The sequence below is a fragment of the Pan paniscus genome, chromosome 6 (assembly GCF_029289425.2).
Source record: "Pan paniscus chromosome 6, NHGRI_mPanPan1-v2.0_pri, whole genome shotgun sequence".
NCBI classification, from domain to species: domain Eukaryota; kingdom Metazoa; phylum Chordata; class Mammalia; order Primates; family Hominidae; genus Pan; species Pan paniscus.
In genome coordinates this window covers 117,435,324-117,453,920 of record NC_073255.2, presented here as the reverse complement: position 1 = coordinate 117,453,920, position 18,597 = coordinate 117,435,324, and the positions used below count along the sequence as shown (strand labels likewise).

The following is an 18,597-nucleotide window of genomic DNA, read 5'->3' as shown; positions in this document are numbered from 1 at the left end:
CTAGTATTAGCACCCTGTGACTTGCTAATAATAATATCCAGTGTTTGCACCCTGTGTTGTGTTAATATCAATGATATTAATAATATCCAGTGTTAGCACACTGTGATAATAATATCCAGTGTTAACACAGTGTTAGCACATTGTGATATTAATAATTTATATGATATTCATAATATCCAGTGTTAGCACACTGTGTTAGCAAAATGTGATATTAATATCTATGATCTTCATAGTGTCCAGTGTTAGCACACTGTGATATTAATATTATCTATGATATTCATAATATCCAGTGTTTGTTAGCACACTGTGTTATCATACCATATTATTCATAATATCCATGATATTAATGCTGATATCCAGTGTTAACACACTATGTTGACACACTGTGATACTATTCATAGTATCTGTGATATTATTACTAACACATATTAGATATTAATACTAATATCCAGTGTTAACACACTGTTACATTATTCAGAATATTCATATTACTACTAATGTCCAGTGTTAACACACTGTGATATTTTTCATGATATCACTAATATCCAGTGTTGACATACTGTGTTAACACACTGTGATATTATTCCTAATATCCACAATATTACTACTGATATCCACTGTTGTTAACACACGGTGATATTATTCATAATATCCAGTGTATTACTATTGATATCCAGGGTGTTAATACAATTAATATCCATGATATTATGAATAATATCACCCTGTGATATCCAGGATGATATCCTGATACTGATCCACTACTGATACCCAAGATGTTAACACATTGTGTTAACACCCTGTGATATTATTCATAATGTCTATGATGTTACTACTGATATCCAGGGTGTGAACACACTGTGTTAGCACCCTGTGATATTATTCATAATATCCATGATATTACTACTGACATCCAGGATGATAATGCAGTGTTAACACACTGTGTTATGTTTGTAACATCATCGATATCACTACTGACATCCAGTGTTTCACACTGTGATATTAATGAAATATCGCTGTTACATTTATAATATACAGTGTTTCCACACTGTGCTATGTATGAAATATACTATCCAGTGTTTCCACACTGTGCTATGAATGAAATATTATACTATCCAGTGTTTTCACACCATGCTATGAATGAAATATTATGATATCCGGTGTTTCCAAACTGTGCAATGAATGAAATATTATACTATGCAGTGTTTCCAAACTGTGCTATGAATGAAATAATATTCAGTGTTTCCACACTGTGCTATGAATCAAATATTATAATATCCAGTGTTTCCACACTGTGCTATGAGTGAAATATTAAAATATCCAGTGTTTCCAAACAGGGATATGAATGAAGTATTAAAATATCCAGTGTTTCCACATAGGGATATGAATGAAATACTAAAATATCCAGTGTTTCCACAAAGGGATATAAATGAAATATCGCTGTGATATTTATAATATCCACTGTTCCCACACAGGAATAAAGTTGAAATCCTGCTGTGATATTTATAATATCCAGCGTTTCCACACAGAGGTATAAATGAGATATAGCTGTGATATATATAATATCCAGTGTTTCCACATAGGGCTATAAATGAAATATCGATGATATTTATAATATCCACTGTTTATACATAGAGATACAAACGAAATATCCCTGTGATATGTATAATATCCAGTGTTTCCGCACTGTGATATGAATAAAATATCACTGTAAGATGTATAATATCCAGTGTTTACACACTGTGATATTAATGAAATATTGGTTCTGATATTTCTCAGTTTACACACTGTGATATTAATGAAATACCCCTTCTGATATTTTTCATATCATGGTGTTTACACAGAGTATTTACACACTGTGATATTAATGAAATATCGCTTCTAATATTTTTCATATCACTGTGTTTACACAGTGTTTACACACTGTTATTAATGAAATATCGCTGCTATTTATCATATCATAGTGTTTACACAGTGTTTACACACTTTGATATTAATGATATATCGCTTCTGATATCATATCACAGTGTTTACACAGACCATTCACACACAGTGATATTCATGAAATATCGCTGCTGATATATCACAGTGTTTACACAGTGTGATATAAACGAAATATCACTTCTGATATTTTTTATATCACGGCGTTTACACAGAGTGTTTACACACTGTGATATTAACGGTATATCGCTTCTGATATTTATCATATTACAGAGTTTACACACTGTGATATTAATGAAATACCGCTTCTGAAATTTATCATATCGCAGTGTTTACACACTGTGATATTAATGAAATAACGCTTCTGATATTTATCGTATCAAAGTGTTTACACAGAGTGTTTACACAGTGTGATATTAATGAAATATCGCTTCTGATATTTATCAAATCAGTGTTTACACAGAGCATTTACAGACTGTGATATTAATGAAATAACACTTCTAATATTTATCATATCAAAGTGTTTTCACAGGGTGATATTAATGAAATATCTCTTCTCATATTTATCAAATCACAGTGTTTACACACTGTGATATTAATGAAATATCGCTTCAGATATTTACCATATCACAATATTTGCACACTGTGATATTAACGAAGTATCCCTTCTGATATTTATCATATCACAGTGTTTACACACAGTAATATTGATGAAATATCACTTCTGATAATTATCATATCACAGTGCTCACACAGAGCGTTCACACACTGTGATATTGATGAAATATCGCTTCTCATATTCATCATATCACAGTGTTGACAGAGGGGGTATACACTGTGATATGGATGAAATATCGCTTTAGATATTTATCATATCACAGTGATTACAGGGGGTTTACACATTATGATATTGATGAAATATCGCTTCTGATGTTTGCCTATCATGGTGTTTACAGAGGGTTTACACATATGATATTGATGAAGTATCGCTTCTGATATTTGTCACATCACAGTGTTTACACAGAGTGTTTACACACTGTGATATTGATGAAATATCATCTCTGATATATGTCATACCAAAGTGTTTACACAGGTTTACATACTGTCATATTGATGAAATGTCGCTTCTGATATTTATCATGTAACAGTATTTACACAGAGTGTTTACAGTGGGTGTATATACTGTGATGATATTATTCATAATATCTAAAAGACATTACTCCTAATATCACAGTGGGTGTACACCATGTGATGATATTATTCACAATATCTAAAAGACATTACTCCTAATATCACCATGGGTGTACACCCTGTGATACTGTTGACAATATCCAAAAGATATTCCTCCTAATAAAACCATGGGTGTACACCCTGTGATATTATTCATAATATCTAAAAGATATTACTCCTAATATCACCATGGGTGTACACCCTATGGTGTTATTTATAATATCTAAAAGATACTACTCCTAATATCACCATGGGTGTACACCCTATGGTGTTATTTATAATATCTAAAAGATATTACTCCTAATATCAACGTGGATGTACACCCTGTGATACTATTGACGATATCTAAAAGATATTCCTCCTAATAAAAACGTGGATGTACACTCTGTGATATTATTCACAATATCTAAAAGATATTACTCCTAATATCACCGTGGGTGTACACCCTGTGATATTATTTACAATATCTAAAAGACATTACTCCTAATATCACCGTGAGTGTACACCCTGTGATACTATTGACAATATCTAAAAGGTATCCCTCCTAATAAAACCATGGATATACACCCTGTGGTATTAGTCACAATATCTAAAAGATATTACTCCTAATACTACCGGGGGTGTAGACATTGTGTGTACAAAATGTGACATTACTCATAATATCTAAAAGATATTGCTTCTAATATCACCGTGGGTGTACACTATGTGTGCACACCTTGTGACATTAAAACATCTAAAATGTATTACTCCTGATATTACCGTGGGTGTACACCCTGTGTTATTATTCATAATATCTAAAGATATTACTCCTAATATCACCGTGGGTGTACACTCTGTGATATTATTCATAATATCTAAAATATATTACTCCTAATATCACCATGAAAGTACATCCTGTGTGTACACCCTGTGATATTATTCATAATATGTAAAAGATAATACTCCTAATATCATTGTGGGTGTATACCCTATGATGATATTATTCATAATATCTCAAAGACATTACTCCTAATATCACAGTGTGTGTACACCCTGTGATGATGTTATTCATAATATCTGAAAGATATTACTCCTAATAACACTGTGGATGTACACCCTGTGTTTACACCCTGTGATATTATTCATAATATCTAAAATATATTACTCCTAATATCACCGAGGGTGTACACCCTGTAATCTAATTCACAATATCTAAGAGATGTTACTCATAATATCACCATGGATGTGCACCATGTGGGTACACCGTGTGATATTATTCATTATATGTAAAAGATATTCCTGCTAATATTACCCTTGGTGTGCAACCTGTGATATTATTCATAATACCTAAAAGATATTACTCCTAATATAAGCGCTGGTGTACACACTGTGATATTATTCATACTATCTGAAAGATATTACTATTAATGTGACCATGGGTGTTCACTTAGTGGTGTTATTTATAATATCTAAAAGATATTACTCCTAAAATCATCGTGGGTGTCTACCCTGTGATGTTATTCACAATACGTAAAAGATATTACTTGTAATATCACCATAGGTGTAGGCGTTGTGTGTACACCCTGTGATATTCTTCATAATATCTAAAAGAAATTACTACTAATATCACCATGGGTGTCCACCCTGTGATATTATTTATAATACGTAAAAGATATTACTTATAATATCACAGTGGGTGAAGACGCTGTGTGTACACCCTGTGATATTATTCATAAGATCTGAAAGATGTTACTCCTAATATCACCGTGGGCATACACCCTGTGATGTTATTCATAATAAAAGATATTACTCCTAATATCACAGTGGGTCAACACCTGGTGATATTATTTGTAATACCTAAGGGAGACATTACTCCTAATATCACACTGGTTGTACAACCTGGGTGTACACCCAGTGATATTATTCATAATACCTAAGAAAGATATATTTGTAATATCTAAAAAAGATATTACTCCATATATCAAAGTGAGTGTACATCCTGTGATATTATTTATAAGATCTAAAGAAGACAGTACACCTAATATCTCAGGGGGTATATACCCTGTGTGTAAACCCAGTGATATTACTTGTAATATCTAAGGGAGATATTACTCCTAATATCACAGTGGATGTACACCCTTTGTGTACAACCTGTGATATTATTTGTAATATCTAACGGAGCTATTACTCATAATATCACAGTTATTCTTTGTAATATCTAAGGAATATATTACCTCTAATATCACAGTGGCTGTATATCCTGTGTGTAAACCCAGTGATATTATTCATAATATCTAAGGGAGACCTTACTCATAATATCACAGTGGGTGTACACTGTGTGTAAACCCTGTAATATTATTCGTGAAATCTAAGGAAGATATTACTCCTAATATCACAGTGGGTGTGCATCCTGTTATATTATTCATAATATCTAAAGGAGATATTACCTTTAATATCACAGTGGGTGTACAGGCTGTGATATTACTCATAATACCTAAGGGAGATATTTCTCCTAATATCACAGTGGATGTACACCCTGTGATATTATTCGTAATATGTAAGGGAGATATTACACCTCATATCACAGTGGGTGTACACCCTGTGATATTATTCATAAAATCTAAAGGAGATGTTACTCGTAATATCACAGTGGGTGTACACCTTGTGATATTATTCATAATATCTAAAAGAGATATTACTTCTAATATCACGGTGGGTGTACACCTTGTGATATTATTTGTAATATCCTAGGGAACTAGTTCTATTAATATCACAGTGGATGTACACTCTGTGATATTATTCAGTTATTTGTAATATCTAAGAGAGATATTACTCTTAATATCGCAGTGGGGGTACACCCTCTGTGATATTATTCATAATATCCAAAGGAGGAGATAATATTACCTTTAATAATGCAGTGGGTGTACACCCTCTGTGATATTATTCACAATATAAAAGAAAAAAGATGATATTACTACCAATATCACAGTGGGTGAACATCCTCTGTAATATTATTTGTAATATCGGAGGGAGGAGATGATATTACCTCTAAAATCTCAGTGGATGTACAGCTCTCTGATATTATTTGTAATATCCAAGGGAGGAGATATTACTCCTAATGTAACAGTGGGTGTACACCCTTTGTGATATTATTCATAATATTAAAGGGAGGAGATATTACCTGTAATATAGCAGTGGGTGTACACCTTCTGTGATATTATTCATAATATCCAAAAGAGGAGATGATATTACCTGTAATATCACAGTGGGTGTACACTCTTCAAATATTATTCATAATCTCCCATGGAGGAGATGATATTACTCCTAATATCACTGGAAGTGTAAACCCTCTGTGATATTATTAGTAATATTTAAGGGGAGAGATATTACTCCTAATATTGTAAACATCCTGTGTGTACACCCTCTGTGATATTATTCGTAATATCCAAGGGGAGAGATGACATTACTTGTAATATTGTAAACACCCTGTGTATACATCCCCTGTGATAATATTTGTAATATCCAAGGGAGGAGGTGATATTACTCCTCATATCACAGGGGCTGTACGCCCTCTGTGATTATATTCGTAATATCCAAGGGGAGAGATGACATTACTTGCAATATTTAAACAGTCTGTGTGTACACCCTCTGTGATTATATTCGTAATATCCAAGGGGAAAGGTAATATTACTCCTCACATCACAGGGGCTGTACAGCCTCTGGGATCATATACTTAATATCCAACTGGGGATTACTCCTCACATCAAAGGGGCTGTACACCCTCTGTGATAATATTCATAATATACAAGGGGGGAGGTGATATTACTGCTCACATCGCAGGGGCTGTACACATTCTGTTATAATATTAGTAATATCCAAAAGGGGAGGTGATATTACTCCTCACTATGCAGGGACTGTACACCCTCTGTAATAATATTTGTAATATCAAAGGGCGGAAGTCATATTACTGCTCACAATGCAGGCTCTGTACACCTTCTGTGACATGAGGAGTAATGTCCAAGGGAGAGGTGATATCACTCCTTACATCACAGGGGGTGTACACCCTCTGTGATAGTATTTATAATATCAAAAGGGGAAGGTGACATTACTCCTTACATCGCAGGGGGTGTACAACCTATGTGATATTATTCGTAATATCCAAAGGAGGTGATATTACTCCTCACATAGCAGAAGCTGTTCACCCTCTGTGATATTATTCATAATATCCAAGGGGGGAGGTGATATTACTTTTCACATCGCAGGGGGTGTGCATCCCCTGCTATATTATTCATAATATCCAAGGAAGGATGTGATATTACCCCTCACATTGCAGGTGCTGTACACCCTCTCTGATAGTATTCGTAATATCCAAAAGGGGAGGTAATATTCTTCCTAATATCCAGGGAGGGAGAAGATATTACTCCCAATATCACAGGATGTGTACAACCCCCGTGACATTGTTTTTAATATCAAGAGGGGACAGGATGATATTACTCACAATATCGCAGGGAGTATACAACCCCCATGTGATATTGTTCCTAATATCCACAGGAGGAGAGAATGACATTACTTCCAACAACTCACAGTGTGTACACCCCACTGTGATATTGTTCCTTATATTCAAATTTGGAGAGGATGATATTACTCCAAATATCACAGGGGGATGTACACCCCCGCTGTGATATTTTTCCTAGTATCTAGGGGGGCAGAGGATGATATTACTCCCAATATTGCAGGAGGTATACACCCCCACTGTGATATTCTTCCTAATATCCAGATGGGGAGATGATGATATTGCTTCCAATATCACAGGGGTTGTACACCGCCCTGTGATATTGTTCCTAATATCCAGTGAAATAGAGGCTGATATTAGGGGAAAGAGTATGACATTACTGCCAATATTGCAGGGACTGTACACCCCGCCTGCGATATTGTTCCTAATAGCCAGTGGGAGAGAGGATGATATTACTCTCAATATCGCACCCCACTATCATATTGTTACTAATACCCAGTGGAAGAGAGGATGATATTACTCTTAATATTGCAGGGGATGTACACCCCTCTGTGATATTGTTCCTAACATCCAGGGGGAGAGGATAATATTATTCCCAATATCATAGGTGGTGTACACCCCCTCCCCATGATTTTGTTTCTAATATCGAGAGGGGCAGAAGATGATATTACTCCCAATATTGCAGGGGATGTACATCCCCCCTGTGATATTGTTCCTAATATCCAGGGGGGGTGGAGGATATTATTACTCCCATTATTACAGGGGGTGTATTCCCTCCTTGTGATATTGCTCCTAATGTAATGGAGGGGAGACGACAATATTACTCCCAATATCGCATGGGGTATACTCCCCATGCTGTGATATTGTTCCTAATATCCAGGAACGGAGAAGATGACATTACTCCAAATATGGCAGGGGGTGTACACCCCCCTGTGATATTGTTCTTCATATCCAGGGGAGGAGAGAATATTACTCCTAATACCGCAGGAAATGTACAACACCACCCCCCCATGATATTGCTCCTAATATCGTGGGTGGAGAGGAGGATATTACTCCCTGTAAAGCAAGTGGTGTACATCCCCCTTGTGATATTGTTAACAATATTCAGGGGGAGACGATATAATGTCAATATCTCAGGGGGGTGTACACCCCTCGTGTGATATTGTTCCTAATATCCAGTGGAACAGAGGATGATATTAATCCCAATATCGAAGGGGGTGTACATCCCCCCTGTGATATTGTTCCTTATATGTAGGGGGAGAGAGGATGATATTACTCCCAATATCGCAGGGGGTGTACACCCCCCGTGTGATATTGCTCCTAATATCCAAGAGAGGGAGTATGACATTATCCTCAATATTGCAAGGGGTTTACACCCCCTTTGTGATATTGTTCCTAATATATGCAGGGGGAGATAATAATATTACTCCGAATATCATAAGGGATGTACACACCCCCTGTGATATTATTCCTAATATTCATGAGGGGAGAAGATATTATTACCAATATCGCAGGTGGGGGGAATAACCCTTTGTGATATTGTTTCTAATATCCACGGAGGAAGAGGATGATATTAATCCCAATACCACAGGGAGTGTACACCCCCCTGTGATGTTGTTCTTAATATCCAGAAGTGGAGAGGATGATACTACTTTCAATGTCGCAGGGGGTGTACACAACCCTGTAATATAGTTCCTAATATCCGGGAGGGGAGAGGATGATATTACTCCCAATATCAAAGGGGGTGTAAACCTCCTCTGTGATATTGTTTCTAACATACAGCTGGAGAGAGAATAATATTACTCCAAATATCATAGGGGGTGTACGTCCTCCCTGTGATATTGATCATAATTTCCAGGTGGGAAGAGGATGATAGTACCCCCAATATCGCAGGGGGTGTACACCCCTGGTTTGATATTGTTCCTAATATCCAAGGGGGTAGAAGATATTACTGTCAATATCGCAGGGGGTGTACACCCTGCTATAACATTGTTTTTAATATCCAGAAGGGGAGACAATATTACACCCAATAGCATAGGGGGTGTACACCCCCGTGAGATATTGTTCCTAATATCAAGGGGGGGAGAGGATGATATTACTCCCAATATCAGAGAAGGTGTACACCCACCCTGTAATATAGTTCCTAATATCCATGGGGAAAGTGGATGATGTTACTTCCAATGTTGCAGGGGTTGTACACCACCCCTGTGATATTGTTTCTAATATCCAGAGGGAGAGAGGATGATATTATTTTCAATATCGCAGGGAATGTATACCCTCCTTGTAATAGTCTTCCTAATATCCAAAGTGGGTGATGACAATATTACTCCAAATAGGGCAGGGGGTGTATACCCCCCGGTGATATTTTTCCTAATATCCAGAAAAGAAGAGGAAGATATTATTTCCAATATCACAGGGTGTGTACATCCCCCTGTGATATTGTTTCTAGTATCCACAGGGGAGAGGATGATATCACTATATCGCAGGGGGTGTACATTCCCCTTTTTATATTAATATATCCAAAAGGGGAAATGATTATATTACTGTCAATATCATAGCAGGTGTACACCACCCGTGTGATATTTTTCCTAATATCCAGTGGAAGAGAGAATATTAATCCCAATATCAAAGGAGGTGTAAACTCCTTCTGTGATATTGTTCCTAATATCCAAGGGAAGAGAGGATAATATTACTTTCAATATCTCAGGGGGTGTACCCCCCCTCTGTAATATTGTTCCTATTATCCAGTGGGGGAGAGGTTGATATTACTGGGGGAGTACACACACCCTGTGGTATTTTTCCTAATATCCAGGGGGAAGAGGATTATATTACTCCCAATATCGCAGGGGGTGTATACCCCCTTTGTGATATTGTTCCTAATATTTAGTGGGGATAGGATGATATTACTCCCAATATGGCAAAGCGTGTACACACCCACTGTGATATTGCTTCTAATATCAAAGGAGAAGAAAATGGTATTATTCCCAATATCGCAGGAGGTGTACACACCCCTTGTGGTACTGTTCCTAATATCCAATGGGGAAGACAATAATATTACTGTCAATATCACAGGCGGAGTATACCTTCCCTGTGATATTGTTCCTAATGTCCAGAGGGAAAGAGAATGATATGACTTCCAATATCGAAAAGACGGTACACTCCCCCGTGATATTGTTCCTACTATCCAGTAGGGAAGAGGATGATATCACTCCCAATATCGCAGGGGGTGTGAACCCTCCTTGTGATATTGTTCCTAATATCCAGGGCGGGAGATGACAATATTAATCTCAATATAGCAAGGTTGTACACCCCAGTGTGATATTTTTTTCAATATCCAGGAGAAAAGAGGATGATATTACTCTTAATATCTCAGGGGTTGTACACCTCCCTGTGATACTGTTCTTAGCATCCAGTGGGAAAGAGGATGATATTATTCCCAATACCGCAGGGAGTGTTCACCCCCCTGTGATATTGTTCGTAATATCCAGGAAAGAGAGGATGATATTACTTCCCATATCACAGAAGGTGTACACCCCACTTGTGATATTGTTAATAATTTGCAGGTGGGGAGACAATTATATTACTGTCAGTATCACAGGGTGTACATTCCCCATGTGATATTACCTCTAATATCCAGTGGAAGAGAGAATGATATTAATCCCAATATCAAAGAAAGTGTACACACACTCTGTGATTTTGTTCATAATATCCAGAGAAGGAGAGGATGACATTACTCCCAATATCGCAGGGGGTGTCCACCCCCTTTGTAGGTGTTCTTCCTTCCTAATACCCAGGAGTGAAGAGTATAACATTATTCTCAATATCGCAGGGGGTGTACACCCCCAGTGTGATATTCTTCCTAATATACAAGGGTGGAGAGGATGACACTACTCCCAATATCGTAGAAGTTGTACACCCCCACTGTGATATTGTTCCTAATACTCAGGTTAGGAGAGGATATTACTCCCAATATCTCAAGGAATGTACACCTTGCCTGTGATATTGTTCTTAATATCCATTGGGAAAGATGATGCTATTACTCCCAATGTCGCAGAAGGTGTACAACACCCCTGTGATATTGTTTCTAATATGTAGGGGGGGAGGAAATGATATTGCTCCCAATAGTGTGAGAAGTGTACACCCCCCATGTGATATTGTTCCTAGTATCCAGAGGGGGAGAGGATGATATTACTCCCAATATCGCAGGGGGTGTACAACCCCCAGTGAGATTGTTCCTAATATCCAGGAAGTAGAGGATATTACCACCAATATCGCAGTTGGTGTACACCCCCTCTGTAATATTGTTCCTAATTTCCAGTGGGGGAGAAAATATTACTCAATATCGAGGGGGTGTACACCCTCCCTGTGATATTGTTCCTAATATCCAGAGAGAGAGAGGATGATATTACTCCCAATATCACAGAGCGTGTACACCCCCCCACCGTGATATTGTTCCTAATATCTGGGAGCGGGGGAAATGATGATATACTCCCAATATTGCAGGGGTGTACACCACCCCTGTGATATTGTTTATAATATCCAGGGGGGAGAGGATGATATTGCTCCCAATATCGCAGAGGGTGTACACACACCCCTGTGATAGTCTTCCTAATATCCAGAAGAGGACAGGATGATATTACTTTCAAAATCGCAGGGGTTGTACACATCCCTGTGGTACTGTTTTTAATATCAAGGGAAGGAGAGGATGATATTACCCCAATATTGAAGAGGGTGTACACCCTCCATTGATATTGTTCCTGATCTCCAGGGGAAAAGAGGATATTACTTTCAATATTGAAGGGGGTGTACACCCCCGTGATATTGTTCCTAATATCCAGAGAGGAGAGGAAAATATTACTCCCAAAATCGCAGGGGGTGTATACCTCCCCTGTGATACAGTTCCTAATATCCAGGTTGGGAGAGGATGATATTTCTTCCAATATCGCAGAAGGTGTACACCTCCCCTGTGATATTGTTTCTAATATCCAGGGAGGGAAAAGATGATATTACTCCCAATATCGCAGGGCATGTACACCCCCCTTTGATGTTATTCCTAATATCCTGGGTAGGAGAGGATGTTATTATTCCCAATATCCCAAAGGGTGTACACTCCCACTGTGATATTGTTTGTCATATCCACAGGTGGAGAGAATGACATTATTCCCAATATCGCAGAGGGTGTACACCCTCACTATGATATTGCTTTTAATATCCAGAAGGGGAGAGGATATTACTCCCAATATCGGAGGGGGTGACCACCCACTCTCTGATATTATTTCTAATACCCAGAAAGGGAGAGGATGATATTACTCCCAATATCGCAGGGGGTGTATCACACCCTGTGATATTGTTCCTAATATCCAGGGTGGGAAGAGGATGATATTACTCCAAATATGGCAGAAGGTGTTCACCCCCTGTTATATTGTTACTAATAATAAGAGGCGGAGAGGTTGATATTATTCAGAATTTCGCATGAGGTGTACACTTCGAGATATTGTTCCTAATATTTAGGGAGGAGAGGATGATATTACTCTTAATATCACAAGGGGTGTATACTTCCCCTGTGATATTGTTCCTAATATTTAAGAGGGGAGACGATGATGTTACTGTCAATATAGCAGGGGGCGTGTAGCCCCCTGTGACATTGTTACTAATATCTAGGGGGGAGAGGATGATATTACTCCCAATATCCCAGGGAGGTTATATTTCCCTTGTGATATTGTTTTTAATATCCAAGGGGGGAGGCGATGATAATACTGTCAAAATCGCAGGGGGTGTACCCCCCACCCCGTGATATTGTTCCTTATATGCAGGGGGAAAGAGGATGATATTACTCGCAATATTGCAGGAGGTGTACACCCCACCCCATGATATTGTTTCTAATATTTAGGTGGGGAGAGGATTATATTACTCTCAATATCACAAGGGGTATACACCCTCCCCCATGATATTGTTCCAAATATCCAGATGGGGAAAGGATGATATTACTCCCAATATCGCAGAAGGTGTACACCACCCCTGTGATATTGTCCCTAATAATTATGGTAGGAGAGGATGATGTTACTCCCAATATCGCAGAAGGTGTACACCACCCCTGTGATATTGTCCCTAATAATTATGGTAGGAGAGGATGATGTTACTCCCAATATTGGAGAGGGTGTACAACCCCCATGTGATTTTGTTCCTAATATCCAGGAGAAGAGAGGACAATATTACTTCCATTATCACAGGGGTTGTACGCCCCCACTGTGATATTGTTCTTACTATCCAGGAAAAAAGAGGATGATATTACTCCCAATATCGCAGGGGGTGTACACCCGCACTGTGATATTATAACTAATGTCCAGGGTAGGAGAGGATGATATTACTTCCAATATCGCAGGGGGTGTACACCCCCCCGTGATACTGTTCCTAATATTAAGGATGGGAGAAGATGATACTATGCCCAATATCACAGAGAATGTACACCTCGCCCCCCGTGATATTGTTTCTAATATCCAGGGGGAAGAGGATGATATTATTCCCAATATTGCAGGGGGTATAAACCCCACTTGAGACATTTCCTAATATCCAGGGGGAGAAAGGATGACATTACTCCCAATAGCGCAGGGGGTGTACACCCCTACTTTGACATTGTGGTTAATATCAGGGAAAGAGAGGATGATATTAACCCCAATATCACAGGGTGTACACCCACCCTGTGATATTGTTTTTAATATTGGGGGGGGAGACAATATTACTCCCAATTTTGCAAAAGATGTACACACATCCAGGGTGGTAGAGGATGATATTACTTCCAATATTGCAGGGTATCCTCCTTCTGATATTGCTCCTAATATCCAGAAAGGGAGACGACAATATTATTCGCAATATCGCAGAGGGAGTACACTCCCCTATCATATCGGTGTACTTTTTTTTTGTGGGGCAGAGGGGCGGGAAATGGAGTCTAACTGTGTCGCCCAGGCTGGAATGCTGTGGCACAATTTCAGCTCACTGCAACCTCCACCTCCCAGGTTCAAGCAACTGTCCCACCTCAGCCTCTCCGAGTAGATGGGACCACATGCACACACCACCAGACCCGGCTAATTTGTTTTTCATTTTTAGTAGAGACAGGGTTTCACCATATTGGCCAGGCTGGTCTCAAACTCCCGACCTCAAGTGATCTGCATGCCTCAACCTCCCAAAGTGCTGGGATCACAGCCGTGAGCCACCGTGACTGGCCCCAACTTCATTTTCTTTAAATGGCCATACACCTGATAATGGTGGGACAGCAGACTGAAATCAAAATGTTATGAATCTTTTAACTTCCATTTCTCTTAACAGGTGGCTGACCTGTCCATTGTATCCACTCTCAGAGTTTATGCCTTGGGTAGAAAAATGCCACTTTCCTAACGATGAAGGAGAGTGTGAGTAGGACAAGAGTCCACTCTTCTTGTACTTGGCTCATGGGACATACTTGGCTGGGTTCGTGCATTTATTCATTCACACATTTACCTAGCTTCTCCAAATGCCAAGCAAGTTAACAGGTGCTGGTATAACAGATCCTCACAATAGAGCTAGACAGCACTGCTGCAGATTTGTTCCACACAGCGAGAGAGGAAACAGGCTTTACTGACATGGGCTACAGCTTGAGGTTACAAAGAAGAAAAAAACAAAATGTCATGGCCAGACACAGTGGCTCACACCTGTAATCCTAGCATCTTGGTAGGCCAAGGGGAGAGGATAGCTTAATATCAGGAGTTCAAGACCAGCCCGGGCAACATAGTGAGACCCTGTCTCTAGAAATAAATAAATAAATAAATAAATAAATAAATAAAGCCGGGCGTGGTTGTGTGGGCCTGTAGTCCCAGCTACTTGGGAGGCTGAGGTGAGAGGATCACCTGAGCCCATGAGGTCGAGGCTGCAGTGAGTTATGATCATGCCATTGCACTCCAGCCTGAGCAACAGAGTGAGACCCTGTCTCAAAAAAAAAAGGTGGGGGGTGGAGAAAGGGAAGGAAGAGAGGGAAGGAGGGAGGGAGGGAGGACAGAAGGAAAGAAGGAAGGAAGGAAGGAAAAAAAAAAGTCACTAGTCTTGCACCACAACGCTTCTAAGTGTAAGGCTAATCTTGTCCATCTGATCTGAGAGCATGGTCAGAGGGACAAATAAACTCTAAATTTTGTCTAAGCCACAAAGATCAGCCGGCTAGATTAGCTCCTCCCCCTTGCTCTTCCGAGGCCCCTGCCCTGGGGCGGACAAATGGAGTCTGGGGACCTCTCCGTGGGCTGGATCCAATCTCCGATGCTGCTGCAGCGCCAAAATCTCGACACATTCACAACACGATGCTAGAGACGGGCAGTCACTTCAGGAAAGGGAGAGAGAGGGCAGGTACAAGGGCAATGGTAGGCGGAGCTTTCCCAAGAAGGGTGCCCAACCGAGAAGGCGTTAGAAGCTGCGTTCTTTTTCCAGGAGGGGATGGACGAAAGCAAAGACCCCTGATGGTGACTGCAGGAACTCTGCCAGGCCCTTAGAAACCGGCGGCGGGCCCCGCCCCTGCGACCAGAAGCCCCGCAAGCTGGGCCCCGCCGCCAACTGCGTTTCCAGCCGCTACGGGGCCGACCCCTCCTCCGTTCTCCGCACTGGGGCGCACAGCTAGCCCACCCACCCTAGGGGGCGCATGGAAACCGCGTGGTCCGCCGCGCGCACTTCGGAGTCTCTGGGCGGCTCGGAGGCCTCATTTCGATCGCGGTCCCTCCAGGAGCCGCCCCGGTCCAGAGAAGGATAGGATGTGGACTCCCCAAGGGAGGACTGCAGGAAGATGGAACGGGATTTCTTCACCTGCCCTTCATCGCCTAAGTGGGCCTAGACTCTAACTGGCTGTCCCTTCCGTGTCATCGCCACGGTCCCCATGTGAACCCCGTTTGTCCTCCCCTCTTCCTGCCCTATGTCGCCTCCCCCCACTCCACCTCCTTTCGTGACCACTGGCCGGGTTGACCCTGCGGGGCCCGCGCTCTTCACCCACAGGCCAGCCTGTCCTCTCCCTGTGTGCACCCCAACACCTCCCAGCTTGGCCTGGAGCGTGTATTAGGTTGGTGCAAAAGTAATTGCTGTTTTGCAATTTTTTAAATGGCAAAACCGCAATTACTTTTGCACCACCTATAAATAGGCAGGGGTAACGGGCAAGAAAAGTCTTAGAGAAGGGGCCAAGAGCCAGCCACCTAGCCGGCCAGGAGTATGGGTTTGCCAGAGGCATGAGATGTATTGAAGCAGAAAAGGAAGAAAAAAGATTAAGGAGACAAATTGTTCGTGATAAGGGGTTTCCTGATAAACTCAGAAACAGCAACTACCAGTTATGGAGCACTTAAACTGACACTATCTCATTAATCCTCACAACGGTCCTGTGCAGGTGGTGGTTTTGTTTTTTACCATCCTAAATGCCAGAGCTGCACTTGGTATGTAACAAAGGCAGCATTTGAACCCTGGCCTGCTCATACCAGAGCGAGGGCATCTAACTGCACCCACAAAGGACAATGGAGGAAGACTGTGTCATTGTAATATGAGCAAATGGGGAAAAGACAAAACAAATGCTTTTATTATGCCCAGGTTGTAAATGTATAAACATAAATAAAATACACATACCAGAGGCTAACCGTTTTTTGTTTTTTGTTGTTGTTGTTTTTTTAAAGACAAGAGTCTCGCTCTGTCGCCCAGGCTGGAGTGCAGTGGCGCAATCTCGACTCACTGCAACCTCTGCTTCCCAGGTTCTAAGCGATTCTCCTGCTTCAGCCTCCAGAGTAGCTGGGATTACAGCACCACCACGCCTGGCTAATTTTGTATTTTTAGTAGAGACGGGGTTTCACCATGTTGGCCAGGCTGGTCTTGAACTCCTGACCTTGTGATCCACCCGCTTCGGCCTCCCAAAGTGCTGGGATTACAGGCGTGGGCCACCACACCCAGCCATAGCTAACAGTTTTCTAAAAACAAAGAGAGTAAATAGGAAGTGTCCACAAAATAAAGCTTTAAATGTATGTAGTTTCTTTATTTGTAAAGGGTGCCATTTGTTTGAAATCGTTCTTACACTCTTGGATTAAAACACCGGTTCCTTCACACACTTGTATTTTGAAGGGAATATAAAATGTGATTCCCTCACACCTGTAATCCCAGCACTTTGGGAGGCTGACGCGGGTGGATTACCTGAGGTCAGAAGTTTGAGACAAGCCTGGCCAACATGGTGAAACTCCGTCTCTACAAAAAATACAAAAATTAGCCAGGTGTGATGGCAGGTGCCTGTAGTCCCAGCTACTCAGGAGGCTGAGGCAGGAAATACTTAAACCTGGGAGGCAGAGGTTGCACTGAGCCAAGATCGCATCACTGCACTCCACCCTGGGCGAGAGAGCAAGATTCTGTTTGAAAAAAAAGAAAGAAAGAAGTGGTTTCATATGATACAAATGTTAGAAAAAGGACAGATGTCAGTTTGCTGACTCCAGCAGAGTTACCTTTTGGGTGCTAGTTCCCACCACAGCCCAGGATGCCAATGTTTTCTCTAGTTACATGTTAAGATCTCCAAATCCAGGGCATCCCTCCTGAAACAATGCCAGTCCTACACTGCTAAATGTTTACTGAATGAATGGATGAATGAAGGCAACATTTTTAGATGTGGGAATCCTATAGTGCTTGGTTCTCTAATCCCTAGGGGCCTCCTTTGAACTTGGTTCTTCAACCTCCTCAGTTGCCCACATACTACATCCTACAGTGAGGCATTTCTCCATACCTCACTTATTACCTGGAAAGTGCCATACTCTCACATGCAGGCCTTGACATGCTAGATCTTTTGCTAAAACTCTCCGTGCCCCTCTCCCCGTGTTCCCCACCTGTCATCTACTTATATCCACCCTTTTGCTCAGGCCAAAAACCTAGGAATTTTCCCATTACCACTTTGCTCCACTGCTATAACCAGA

At 40.5% G+C, this 18,597-nt stretch overlaps 1 protein-coding gene across 2 annotated transcripts in view; it reads right to left on the bottom strand.

The window, feature by feature from the left end:
- The window catches only part of TMEM225B (transmembrane protein 225B), a 52,889-nt gene that overhangs the window by 16,844 nt on the left and 17,448 nt on the right, over positions 1 to 18,597 (bottom strand). The window contains exon 2 of one of the 2 annotated variants that reach the window (XM_063605995.1): positions 17,834 to 18,042. The exons of the other annotated variant lie outside the window; for it this stretch is intronic. The gene's annotated coding sequence lies outside the window, so the exon portion shown is untranslated. The remainder of the gene's footprint in view (positions 1 to 17,833; positions 18,043 to 18,597) is intronic. 2 annotated transcript variants of the gene reach the window in all.